Here is a 13,210-nt window from a genome sequence, read left to right on the forward strand (position 1 = left end):
GGTGAGCCGAGATCGCGCCATTGCACTCCAGCCTGGGTAACAAGAGCGAAACTCCGTCTCAAAAAAAAAAAAAAAAAAAAAAAATATGTTCTGATCAAGCAAGAGACACTGCATGATCAATGAAGGGATCCCAATACGTGGCTTCTAAAATGAAAAGAAGACCTTTAGACCAACCACAGTTAACTCTCTGATTTGTCCTTTGTACCCACTGGACCAAGTATTCAGATGCATTTCTAGTTTTCCATGATGCCTGAAAGAACCTAAAGATGCCAGTGGGCAGACTCAAACACAGCCACTCCCCAAGAACCATTTCTCCTACTTGAAAGGGCCAACTGTCTTTGCCTCAAGAACAGGCTTCTGTCAAGAAATCATCCCCTGGGACACTAACTTCTTTTTTTGAGACAGTCTTGCTCTGTCACCAAGTCTGGAGTGCAGAGGTGTGATCTCAGCTCACTGCAACCTCCGCCTCCTGGATTCAAGCAGTTCTCCTGCCTTAGACTCCTGAATAGCTGGGATTACAGGCTCACCACACCATGCCCAGCTAATTTGTATATTTCTAGTAGAGACGGGGTTTCACCATGTTGGACAGACTGGTCTCGAACTCCTGACCTCAGATGATCCGCCCGCCTCAGCCTCCCAAAGTGCTGGGATTACAGGCGTGAGCCACCAAGCCCAGCCTGACACTGACTTCTAATGGTGCTAAAAACTTGTCCCTCTGTTCCTAGGAACTTTGAACTGTTTCTACTGCTTGGCCAGCCCAGCCTTGCTAGGAGAAAGAGCTTGTGGCAGCCTCATCTCCACAAGTGTGGAGCTTCATGCATGCCCCCAACCTTTAAAGAGTAATATACCTCTCCTGTCACAAAGATACTTGTTTTTAAAAGATATTTCAAGACCAGCACAGTGGCCAAGCACGATGGTTCATGCCTATTATCTCAACACTTTGGGAGGCCAAGGTGGGCAAATCACCTGAGGTCAGGGGTTTGAGACCACCCTGGCAACATGGTGAAATCCTGTCTCTACTAAAAATACAAAAATTACCCAGGCATGGTGGCAGGCACCTGTAATCCCAGCTACTCAGGAGGCAAAAGCAGGAGAATCGTTTGAACCTGGGAGGAAGAGTTTGCAGTGAGCTGAGGTCATGCCATTGCACTTCAGTTTGAGTGATAGAATGAAACCCTCAAAAAAAAAAATAAGATTTTTCCCATTAAACATTATTTTGTTTATCTATTTTCTTTGTTTCCAGCCTTGGCATGAATTTAAGTGCTACCTTGTCAGATATTCCTTCTCTTTCCATGTTTACATCTGTTTCTGGACTTTCTTATACTCATCTATCTGTTGTACAATATAGAAAGGCAAATACCGCCAGGCGCGGTGGCTCAAGCCTGTAATCCCAGCACTTTGGGAGGCCGAGGCGGGTAGATCACGAGGTCAAGAGATCGAGACCATCCTGGTCAACATGGTGAAACCCCGTCTCTACTAAAAATACAAAAAATTAGCTGGGCATGGTGGCACGTGCCTGTAATCCCAGCTACACAAGAGGCTGAGGCAGGAGAATTGCCTGAACCCAGGAGGCGGAGGTTGCGGTGAGCCGAGATCGCGCCATTGCACTCTAGCCTGGGTAACAAGAGTGAAACTCCGTCTCAAAAAAAAAATGAAAGGCAAATACCACCTCACTATTCTACTATAATATGTGTCCATCTATTCTCAGACTTATTCTTCCATGTAAGTCTTCAAAACATTTAGTTCAGTTCTCTCTCCCCCTCCCCAAAAGTTACTGGATTTTATTGGAAATGTTATTTTTTTTCTTTTTCTTTTTTTTAAAGATGGGGTTTCACCATGTTGGCCAGGCTGGTCTTGAACTCCTGACCTCAGGTGATCCACCCATCTCTGCCTCCCAATTGAAATGTTATTCTATTTATTTATTTGTGATGTGGAAATCCCTGAGATGAGACAGCTGGAGAAGAGTATCTCAAATTCTGTGTACAAATTAATCTAAGTTCCAGGGCCCACCCCTAAACTATGCATGTGCAGAACACACCCAAAGATGCATAGCAAAGTCTCTGAGAATGAAACTAAAGTGTAAATGTAAATCAACATCCAAGTGGTACATGAAGGGACACACCCAAACAGCAGAGCAAAGTCTTCCAAAACTGAACTGACTGATGTGGGAATCCACAGATGATGAGACAGAACTTGTGGTCCGACTCTCACTGGGTGGGTGGCCTGTTAAAGAAACAAATGAAAATCAACATTAGCCAGCTCACACCTGTAATCCCAACATTTTGGGACACCGAGGTGAGTGGATGGCTTAAGCCCAGGAGTTAGAGACCAGCTTGGGCAACAAGTGAGACCCCCATCTCTACCAAAAAATAAAATAAAATAAATTAGCCAGGCGTGGGGGCTCACACCTGTGGTCCCAGCTACTCCGGAGGCTGAGGAGGGAGAATTGTTTGTAGCTGAGGAAGCAGAGGTTGCAGTGAGCCGAGATCTTGCCGCTGCACTCTAGCCTGACAACAGAGTCAGACTCTGTCTAAGAAAAAGAAAGTAAGGGCAGCCGCACTGCCTTCTAGTGGGAGGCTCCCTGGTTTAAAAAAAAAAAAAAAATCAACATTATCCAGAAGGTATAACAGAACTCAGAGCCTCAGAACAAAATATTCAGAATACAAAGAACCAGGAAAATCTGATCAGTTCTCAAGGGGAAAGACAATGAGCAGATGCCAGGCACAGTGTTGGGATTATTCAAGACTTTAAAGCTGCCATTATACTCATTCTCCAAGAAGAAAAGGTGAACATTCTGATTGGAAAGGTAGACATTCCTGAAATGAACAGAAAGGTAGATTTGATCATGATGGCCTGCCCTCTTAAATAGATTAATGTCACTATCATGGGAGTGGGTTTGTTATCTCAAGAGTGGGTTTGTTACGAAAGTAACTTCAAGGTCAGGCACAGTGGCTCACACCTGTAATCCCAGCTCTTTGGGAGGCAGAGGCAGGGGGATCATCTGAGGTCAGGAGTTCAAGATCTAACAGCCTGGCCAACATGGTGAAACCCCATCTCTACAAAAAATACAAATTATCCAGGTGTGGTGGTACACACCTGTAATCCCAGCTACTCAGGAGGCTGAGGCACAAGAATTGCTTGAGCCCAGGAGGCAGAGGTTACAGTGAGCTGAGATTGTGTCACTGCACTCCAGCCTGGGCAACAGAGTGAGACTCCATTTAAAAAACAGAAACAAAGGCCGGGCGCGGTGGCTCACGCCTGTAATCCCAGCACTTTGGAAGGCCCAGGCGGGTGGATCACGAGGTCAAGAGATCGAGACCATCCTGGTCAACATAGTGAAACCCCGTCTCTACTAAAAACACAAAAAATCAGCTGGGCATGGTGGCGCATGCCTGTAATCCCAGCTACTCAGGAGGCTGAGGCAGGAGAATTGCCTGAACCCAGGAGGCGGAGGTTGCGGTGAGCCGAGATCGCGCCACTGCACTCCAGCCTGGGCAACAAGAGCGAAACTCCGTCTCAAAAAAACAAAAAAAAACAGAAACAAAAACAAAAAAACGAGTTCAACAAGTCTTGGCTCTTCTCCCTCCTCCCCCACCATCCACAAACATGCAAGCAGGCAAGCACAAATTCTCCTGCCCTTCTGCCTTTCACCCTAGGATGACAAAGCAAAACAAGAGAAGGCCTTCACCAGATTTGGCCCCTCAATCTTGGACTTCCCAGCCTCCAGAGCCACAAGCCAAATAAATTTCTTCTTTTGACAAATCACACAGTCACTGTATTCTGTTATAGAAATACAAAACAGATTAAGACAGCCCATATACTTTCATTTTCTAAAATTATGTTGACATATCTTGACTCCTGTTATCATTTTTTCCTTCTCTTTAACCCTGTGAGTTTATGGTCCTTTTATTTCTTCACTGTTATTACAGTGGGAATTTGGGAGGGAACAGATAAATGCATATTCAGTCTTTTATGTTTACTGATACAAGCTCTTCTTTAATCAAGTCTACAACATAAATATAGTTTAAGAAATGAATACTACTTTCTCATGAATGCATATAAGTTTATGTCTGGGGTGAGGTTCTCTGACAGAAAATATAGGTGTTTGCCAGTCATGTTCCCAACAATTGTCTCCATGAACACCACTGGATTTTTCTATTCCAAGGGAGACATGCTTAAAAGGATTGCCACATGGTTTCCAGTCCAGCTGCCAGAATTACCAGCACTACTTGGGCCGTGATGAAACAGAGTTCATGCAGTCTGACAAACACGTGGTTTTACACAGGGGCTGTGGGAGCTGGGGCAGCCCACTGACAGTGGTAGGCTGCCAACCTGGCAAAAGGGTTGTGGGTTTCTGTATGCCTGTGAGTACCATCCCAGTATTCACACATATAATCAGCACCCAAAAATGCCTTTTCATTACATACATCATAATTACCCCCTTATAAAAACTCAAAAAAAAAGGTTGAAATAGCATTGACTACCCTAGGAAACATTCTCTTCCCCCCTCATCAGTTGTGCAGCACCTTGATCTTCAATCCCAAGAGGTCTTTGAAAAGGCAGTCATACTCAAGAGTTTTCCAAACAGAAATAACTCCAGGGTCTCAGGAAGCAGCTGGCCTGTGTTTCACTCTTTTAGGTACTGCAGCAAAGCTAAAGAACACTAGGTGGTGGTTTTTATTTTATTTATTTTTGAGATGAATTCTAACTCTGTTGCCCAGGCTGGAGTGCAGTGGCTCGATCTCGGCTCACTGCAATGTCTGCCTCCTGGATTCAAGCAATTCTCTGCATCAGCCCCCTGAGTACCTAGGATTACAGGTGCCGGTCACCATGCCTGGCTAATTTTTGTATTTTTAGTAGAGACAGGGTTTCACCATCTTGGCCAGGCTGATCTTGAACTCCTGACCTGTGATCCACCCTCCTCAGCCTCCTAAAGTGCTGGGATTGTAGGCGTGAGCCACCACGTCCGGCCTAGGTGGTGGTTTTTGAAACTTTGGATCACACAAATGTAAACTGCAGTTTGTAACGTGCCCTACACACATCGTATTTTTAAAAATGCTGTCCCTGTTCATCTTAGCCACCTGACTCTGAGAATTTTTATTTTATTCTGTAATATTATAAAACTATGATCTTGAATCTCCCCCAACTGCCTCTCTCCCAACCCCACCCCAACCACTGCCTCCAACACACACACACACACACACACAGGCACACGCACACGCACACGCACACGCACACACACACGCACACACACACACACACACGATACTGGCCACCCTTGTGCTTATGTGAAAATGCTGGTCTGTGTAAACTGGAACGGCTTTGAAAAGATGGAGGCATGTCCCCTAGTAGGATTGGCCAGATTTAGCAATAAAAATACAGGATGCCCAATTAAAACTGAATTTCAGATAACGAATAGGCAACCCCAGGCACTAAGGATGTGTTTCAATTAAGCCAAGTGGTAATCCTCTCCTCCTTGCCAATGATTGGCTTGGGAGTGGGCTATGACACAGCTCTGACCAATTGGAGCAAAGGAGAAACCTTCCAGGGTCTCTGGGAGAGATTTTCCTCCCTAATTAAAAATAGAGAGAGTGAGTGGAAAGTTCCTTATGCTTCCTGCCTTCATTGATTATCATGTGAAGATATGGTGCTGGGAACAGCAGAGATCGTCTTGTCACCAGGAAGAGAAAGTCACGAGAAAGTCAGAGAGACTGAGCCAGAGCTCTGACATTGTGGAACTTCTGAATTAGGCAGCTCTGGAATTCTCTTTTCCATACCTTTTGTGGGAAATAATGAATGTCCTCACTGTTTGATTCACTTTTAGTTGAGTGTTCTATTTGTGCTGCTGAAAGCACCCTCAACTGATTAACTGAAAGTTATCAATGATTTAACTGAAAGTTTTTGAAGTTCTCTCAACAAGTATTAAACTGCTGTGGTTAGCAGACCCAGGACTCAGCTAAAGAAACTTATCTCACTCAAATAAACAAAAATTTTTATTATTTTTATTATTATTTTTTGAGACGGAGTCTTGCTCTGTCGCCAGGCTGGAGTGCAGTGGCACAATCTTGGCTCACTGCAACCTCCCCGCCTTCTGGGTTCAAGCAATTCTTCCACTTCAGCCTCCCGAGTAGCTAGGACCACAGGCGCGTGCCACCACGCCTGGCTAATTTTTTTGTATTTTTTTAGTAGAGATGGGGTTTCACCATGTTGGCCAGGATGATCTCGATCTCTTGACCTCGTGATCCGCCCGCCTTGGCCTCCCAAAGTGCTGGGATTACAAGCATGAGCCACCATGCCCAGCCCCAAAATTATTTTTTTAATACTATACATTCAGAGAAGCTTCTCTAGTAACAAACTATAGAAATGATCTCTGAAAGTATAGTCTTAACAAAATTATTATAAGATCCACTGGCCCAAAAGTGTTGCATAGGTCTTTCTCAACTTCTCACAGTTTAGCAGTCCCAGAAACCCTCCCACAGACTTTGAGAAGTGGGCAGGCGACAGACAGGATGGAATAGCTGTTCTTGTTAACAGTTCTCTGTGTCCTCGTCATTGACAGCTTCAGAGATCTGAACTGGCTGCATGGGGAAGTGCTAGCCGGGCAGGCCAATTCTGTGAGACAGATGGCTGCTGTTTCACAATTCTAGACATGAGAAGGGCAACCTTTAGCCCAGAAGTTGGGGTGGGTGATCCTGAGATATCATTAGCATCTATGGCATCTGTGCTGTCACTTTTGATCACAGTGTGGCTAGTACTCACTGTTCATTTATTTCTAAACATTCTAAAATGAATACAATTTATCAAATGTTTAACAGCACAATTCTGACATATGGCAAACTTTTTTTTTTTTTTTTTTTTTTTGAGAAGGAGTTTTTGCTCTGTGGCTGAGGCAGGAATGCAATGGCACCATCACTGCAATCTCTGCCTTCGGGGTTCAAGCAATTCTCCTGCCTTGGCCTCCCAAGTAGCTGGGATTACAGGCACCCACCACCATCGCCAGCTAATTTTTGTATCTTTAGTAGAGATGAGGTTTCACCATGGTGGCCAGGCTGGTCCTGAACTCTTGATCTCCAGTGATCCGCCCACCTCACCTTTCCAAAGTGTTTGGATTACAGACATGAGCCACCACGCCCAGCCACAAACATTTTATTTTAAAATTTTTTGCATAGATTATACACACACACACACACAGCATAAGTCTTCCTTCCCTTCCAGTCTCCCTTTTCCCTTTTCTAGAAACAACCATTCTTATCAGATTCTTGCATGTCCTTCCAGGGATTTTTATACATGGACAAGTGTATAAACATGTATACATGTTTTTATTTTATTTATTTTTTATTTTTTTTGAGATGGAGTCTTGCTCTGTCACCCAGGCTGTAGTTCAGTGTCACGATCTTGGCTTATGGCATTCTCTACCACCAGGGTGTGTGGATTGCTTGAACCCAGAAGTTTGAGACCAGCCTAGGCAACATGGTGAACACCCATCTCTACAAAAAATTTAAAAAGTAGCTGGTGTGGTGCCATGCACCTGTGGTCCCAGCTACTCAGGAAGCTGAGATAGGAAGATCACCTGAGCCCAGAGGTTGAGGCCACAGTGAGCCATGATCGCACCACTGCACCCTAGCCTGAGCGAGCAGTGGCACATACCTGTAATCCCTGCACTTTGGGAGGCCGAGGTGGGCGGATTATGAGGTCAGGAGTTCGAGACCAGCCTGACCAACATGGTGAAACCCTGTCTCTACTAAAAAATACAAAAATTAGCCAGGCGTGATGTCATGAGCCTGTAGTCCCAGCTACTCAGGAGGCTGAGAATGGAGAATCACTTGAACCCGGGAGGCAGAGGTTGCAATGAGCCAAGATTACGCCACTGCACTCCAGCCTGGGTGACAGAGTGAGACTCCATCTCAAAAAAAAAGTGGGGGGAAATGTGTGCCCAGGGAGAGAGAGTATATGGGAACTCCCTGTACCATCCTTTCAATTAAAAAAAAAAAAAAAAAAAAAACCGCCAGGTGTGGTGGCTCACGACTGTAATCCAAGCACTTTGGAGGCCAAGGCAGGTGAATCACCTGAGGTCAGGAGTTCAAGACCAGACTGACCAACATGGTGAAACCCCGTCTTAAAAAAAAAACAAACCTAAAACTGCTCTAAAAATAAAAATAAAATACAGGAAAGAAAACCCCTACAATGAGAACTTCATACATGCTAAGATAGAAAAAGGTGACAAGACACTAACTAGAGTTGACAAGGATTTGAAGAAATAGGCACTCTCATACTTTGCTGCTGGGAATGTAAAGTTTGCAACTACTCTGGAAAACAGCCTGCTAATTCCTCAAAAGGCTAAAAGTAATTACCATATGACCCAGCAATTCCACTCCTAGGTATGTAACTAAATGAAATGAAAACATGTCCACACAAAAACTTGTACATGAATGTTCACTGCAGCATTATTCATAATAGCCAAAAATTAAAACAACCCAAATGTCCATGAACTGATGAATGGATAAACAAAATGCAGTACAACCATGCAATGGAATATTATCAAATGCAGTACATGCATGCAATGGAAAGTTATCAAAAAGCAGTATACCCATGCAATGAAAACATCACTTAACAATGTAAAGGAATGAAGTCCTGATGCATGCTACAACATGGATAAACCTTGAAAACATTATGGTAAGTGAAGAAGTCAGGCACAAAAGGCCACATATTTTATGATTCTATTTACATAAAAGGTTCAGAATGGAAATCCCTAGCATCAGAAAGTAGAGTCCCGCACCCACAGTGTAACTGGAGGCCATGTAGGAAGCACTCCTCCCCAGCCAGGGTGTGTCAGCAGAGGCTAGTGGGGAGCCTGAACTTAACACTCTTGCCTGGAAGTAATCAGGTGCTCTTCCTAGGGTGTTAATGGGAGCTCTGTGGGGAACTTGGCCTTCTACGCCCACCTGATAACAACAAGGTGATTAGAATACCTGTACAATCAGCAAACACAGATTTGAGAAAAAAACACAACTGATTCCTGGCAACCCAGTGGGAGAGTCACATGTGTGCGATTGTTTCAGAGAGTGGCCACTAGCTGTGCGATTTCAGTGGGCTTTGCAGCATGTTTTGCAGAGTAAATGGAAAACGTCTCTCAATCTGTCGAGGTGATTAAACCGGATTGATTAGGATCATTACTGCATTTCTACGTGTAAATAATGCAAGTTAAATGAGCCTTGATCACCTGAACCTGCTTGCCACTTTGAAATAACAGCGCCTAGGGAAAGACTGAGGGGAGCCCACTCTAAGTGCCATCCATACTTTGGATATTGGGGACCCCTTGTGGAGAATTCAGACAGAGTGAGGGCTCTCTGAGATTGCCTGTCAAAAGCAAATAACAAAAATTCACACACAAAAAAAACTGAATGGAAAGCCGCACAGATCTGGCACTCATGTGGTCCAGGAAAACCAGTTTCTCTGCTGTTGTCATGCAAGACAATCAAATTAGTCTATAAGTTTAATACAATCCTAATAAAATCTTAGTAGAGTTTTAAAATTGGAATTGGAGAATTCTGACTCTCTCTTGGAAGAGAGAATGTTCAATAACAGCCCCAAAAAAAAATCTTTAAAAAGATTATGAGTGGGAATTTTCCCTGCCATACATGAAAATGTGGATCTAAATGTACAGAAAGCTTTATAAATAGAAATTGATTTTGCAATATAAATGTAGCTTATGATAGTGGTGGCATTTAAGGTCTTGAAGGAAGAGTGGTTTCTTCTTCTTCTTTTTTTTTTAAAAAAGATGGGGTTTCACCGTGATGGCCAGGTTGGTCTTGAACTCCTGACCTCAGGTGATCCACCCACCTCGGCCTCCCAAAGTGCTAGGATTACAGGCGTGAGCCACTGCGCCCGGCTGGTTTTTTCAATAAATTGTATGAGATCAATGGCTATCCACTGAAGAGAAAATAACATTAGATCAAATCTTCTGCCCCATCACATCAAACACAGGTGGTAAAACAATTAAGCATTTAGAGAAAAAAGTTGAAACAGTAAAGGTCTTTAAACTATATTTTTAGTAATACTGGGGTGGTAAATACCTTTCTCAACGAGATACAAACACAAGAGCTGGACCAGGCGTGGTGACTCATGCCTGTAATCCCAGTACTTTGGGAGGCCGAGGCAGATGGATGATGAGGTCAGGAGACCAACAAGGTGAAACCTCATCTTTACTAAAAATACAAAAATTAGCTGGGTGTGGTGGTCCATGCCTGTAATCAGAGGCTGAGGCAGGAGAATCGCTTGGACCCGGGAGGCAGAGGCTGCAGTGAACCAAGATCACTCCATTGCACTCCAGCTCGGGCAACAGAGTGAGACTCCATCTCAAAAACAAACAAACACAAACCTAAAATGCAATAAACAAACCAACCAACCAACCCAGGAGCCATAAAAGACTGAGAAATTTGCTTTCACAAATTTTAAAATTGTTCCTGTATTACTATTACTCTTTATAAATTGTTTTAAAAGGCATAGAAATTCTGATAGCCATGTCTAAATCAAAAGAAAATTTTTTTAAAAAAGGCATAGAGAGATAAGAGATCAGGCCCCTCTTAACCCTGTCTCCCTTCCTGCTGGCCCCTCTCTCAGCCAGTCATCATTGTTAGTTTCTTCTATAGTACTCTAGAGATAGTTTATGCATATTCAGATAAGTACTGACATATTCTTTTGCTCATCATTTTTACTAGAAATGGTGGCATATTATATGTTATTCTGCATCTTGCTTTTTCTCCTTAATAACATACTGAAAATAGATAGTGATGCCAATGATCTGTATATGATATCAATAGATTAAAAATATTTACTGGCTAGGTGTGGTGGCTCATGCCTGTAATCCAAGCCCTTTGGAGGCCAAGGCGGGTGGATCACCTGAGGTTGGGAGTTCAAGACCAGCCTGACCAACATGGTGAAACCCCATCTTTAAAAAAAGAAAAGAAAAAATATTTATTGTGAGATACACACATTTAATACATACATATTTGTAATGTTTAAAGTTAACCTCTATGCTGGGCACAGTGGCTCCCAGCACTTTGGGAGGCCGAGGTGGGCAGATCACCTGAAGTCAGAAGTTCAAGGCCAGCCTGGCCAACATGGTGAAACCCCATCTCTACTAAAAATACAAAAATTAGCCAGGCATGGTGGCAGGTCCCTGTAATTCCAGCTACTCAGGAGGCTGAGGCAGGAGAATTTATGGAACCCAGGAGGCAGAGGTTGCAGTGAGCCGAGATCATGCCATTGCACTCCCACCTGGGTGACAAGAGTGAAACTCCATCTCAAAAAGAAAAATAAATTAATAAATAAATAAAGTGAACCTCTGTGATGTCCACTACAACAGTGCTGGTACCTTTGAAGGCCCTCCCTGATCACATTATCCACCCTCTTCCCTCAAGGAGCCACTATATTGACTTTGAAGTTAATCATTGCCTTGCCTTTTTTTGTGGTTTTACCACCTTCCTATGGGGCCAAAAACAATAGAGCTTATTTTTTTCCATGTTGAACCTTAACAAACGGAATCACAGTGTGTCCTTCTGTGATGTGACTTGCTTTCTTTTTTTTCTTTCTTTTTTATTTGAGATGGAGTATCACTCTGTTGCCCAGGCTGGAGGGCAGTGGTGTGATCTTGGCTCACTGCAACCTCCACTTCCTGGGTTCAAGTGATTCTCCTGCTTCAGCTTCCAGAGTAGCTAGGATCACAGGGGTACACCACCACACATGGCTAATTTTTTTTTTTTTTTTTGTATTTTTAGTAGAAATAGGGTTTCTCCATGTTGGCCAGGCTGGTCTTGAACTCACCCGCCTTGGCCTTCCAAAGTGCTAGGATTACAGATATGAGCCATGGCACCCGGCCTAAGGTTAATATGTTATTATGATAATTCTTGTATGTCTCCTGGTTTAGGGCGACAGTTCCCAAAGTGTGGTCCACAGAACCCTAGGGGTCCCTGAGATCTTATCAGGGAGTCACTAAAGTTAAAACTGTTTTCTTATATAGTAAGACTAAAATGTAATTTGCCCTTTTCACTCTATGAATATCTGCACTGACATTGTAAAAGCAATTTGGGTAAAACTGCAGTCGTCTTAGCATGAATCAAAGCAATGGCTCCAAATTGTATTTTGTTTGTAATTGATGTGAGTTCTTCACATCGTATGTTATGGGTTGTTCCCTGGCTAAGTACCTCCCCATGTAGCCCTGGCTGAGGTGAGAGGATTGCTTGAGTCGAACCTGGGAGGCAGAGTTGTAGTAAACCAAGATGGCGCCACTGCACGCCAGCCTGGGCGATAGAGCAAGGCCCTGTCTCAAAAAAAAGAAAAAAAAATGCAATTTATATGTATGTTGGATCATGATGTAAAGTATATTTCTTACTGTGGATTTCAGTCAAAAAAGTTTTCAAGCCACTGCTACAGAAAGATTCTAGAATGATATAGTACCATCGCCCCCTACTTAGCACCTCACTGTACTAGGGACTGATGTCCCAGGAAACACTCTGTGAAACCAGATAACAATATCCTATCCAAAAAGACATTGTGTTCATGACAACACAAATACAACTTGGTGGGCTGCTGGGAGTCATAGACCCTCATTTTAGCTCTGCCTCAAACACTTACCAGCCAAGCAATCCAGTTACTTTGCATATTAAAAACCCAGATGATATGGGAAGTATTTCTTTTTCAAGGAAGAATATCATATATCAGGTAGTATATGAAAAGTGCTTTGAAAACTACAATGAATAATTATTACAATAACTGATATTTAAGGCATGCATATATATATATGTACATATATGCATGCAATATAGTTTTGAGTTCTTAAACAACCCTGTGAATTTCACATGTAACAGATGAAGAACTGATGCTTAAGGTTAGACAGATGTACCAGTATTTGAACCCAAGCCTTAGACTACACCTTCAGACTTTTAAAATGCTGCATGAAGAAAAAGGTTTACCTATGTTAGCAATGAAAGAGCATCTTTGCTCTCTGTTATAAGGTTTGAAAGTTGTATGAAGAATTGGATCTTTTTGCCATTTCCCCTAAATATCATAACTCTTGAAAGTTTTTAATCCTGTAGCGTTCTTATTTCCTCTTCAGTGCAAATATAGTTAAAATGCAAGAATTTCAGATTGACACCTGGTAGAGTCCTGGGTTGTCAAGGCAGTTTCATTTTTTTTTTTTTTTTTGAGACGG

The 13,210-nt window shown here is 43.0% G+C and overlaps 1 protein-coding gene and 1 pseudogene across 1 annotated transcript in view; both read right to left on the reverse strand.

The window, feature by feature from the left end:
- The window catches only part of SLC5A6 (solute carrier family 5 member 6), a 55,169-nt gene that overhangs the window by 27,608 nt on the left and 14,351 nt on the right, over nt 1-13,210 (reverse strand). The window lies entirely within an intron of this gene.
- On the reverse strand, nt 6,311-6,386 carry LOC119473732 (annotated as a pseudogene).

This window comes from Cebus imitator, unplaced genomic scaffold (genome assembly GCF_001604975.1).
Source record: "Cebus imitator isolate Cc_AM_T3 unplaced genomic scaffold, Cebus_imitator-1.0 Scaffold180, whole genome shotgun sequence".
Taxonomy (NCBI): Eukaryota; Metazoa; Chordata; class Mammalia; order Primates; family Cebidae; genus Cebus; species Cebus imitator.